We start from the raw sequence: 864 nt of genomic DNA on the forward strand, positions 1-864 counted from the left end.
GGGTGTGAGGGACGGGGCGATTTTCCTGGGCCTGGGGAGTGACCCCAGAGAACTTTCAAAAATGCCTGCACCAGGAATAGTGTGGCCAGCAGGACTGGGGAAGTGACTGTCCTGCACTCGGCCCTGGTGAGGGCACTCCTCGAGAGCTGCGTCCAGTTCCTGGATCCCTCAATTCAGGAAGGACATTGAGGGATTGGTGTGTGTCCAGAGAAAGGCAACGAAGCTGGGGAAGGGTCTGAAGCACAGCTCCTATGAGGAGCAGCTGAAGGGGCTCAGCCGGGAGAAAAGTAGGCTCAGGGGAGACCTTATTGCTCTTCAAGTACCTGAAAGGAGGTTGTAGCAGTAGGGGTCGATCTCTTCTCCCAGGCAACCAGCGACAGGAAGAGAGGACACAGTATTAAGCCGCGCCAGTGGAGGCTTACGTAGGACACAGAAGGAATTTCTTCCCAGAAAGGGTGATTAGACATTGGAACGGGCTGCCCAGGGAGGTGGTGGAGTCACCATCCCTTGAGGTGTTAAGGGACAGGCTGGACGTGGCCCTTAGTGCCATGCTCTGGTTGACACGGTGGTGCTCGGTCATAGGTTGAACTCGATGATCTCAGAGCTCTTTTCCAACCTCCATGGTTCAGTGACTCCGTTCCAGGGGCAGCCGGTAACAACTCCCCCATGCCCGCTCTCTGAGGGCAGGAGTGCCCGGATGTGCCGCTCCGCCTCCCGCACGTGCGCGGCGCCAGGGCGCGCGGCTCCCCCGCCCCCGCCCGCGGGCCAACCGCCGGGGCGCGCGCCCGGGGAGGGCGGTCCCGGGCGCAGAGCTCGCGAGAGGAACATGGCCGCGGCGGGCCGGGGTGAGCGGGACAGCGCGGG

General features: G+C 62.3%; 1 protein-coding gene across 2 annotated transcripts in view; it reads left to right on the plus strand.

The window, feature by feature from the left end:
* Positions 1–786: 786 nt before the first annotated feature.
* MRTFB (myocardin related transcription factor B) overlaps positions 787–864 on the plus strand; it is a 70,655-nt gene continuing 70,577 nt past the window's right edge. For both annotated transcript variants that reach the window (XM_042037390.1, XM_042037394.1), the window contains exon 1: positions 787–845. The gene's annotated coding sequence lies outside the window, so the exon portion shown is untranslated. The remainder of the gene's footprint in view (positions 846–864) is intronic.

This window comes from Corvus kubaryi, unplaced genomic scaffold (genome assembly GCF_017639235.1).
Source record: "Corvus kubaryi isolate FWS band 111438036 unplaced genomic scaffold, C.kubaryi_AGA036_p1.0 37387, whole genome shotgun sequence".
NCBI lineage: Eukaryota > Metazoa > Chordata > Aves > Passeriformes > Corvidae > Corvus > Corvus kubaryi.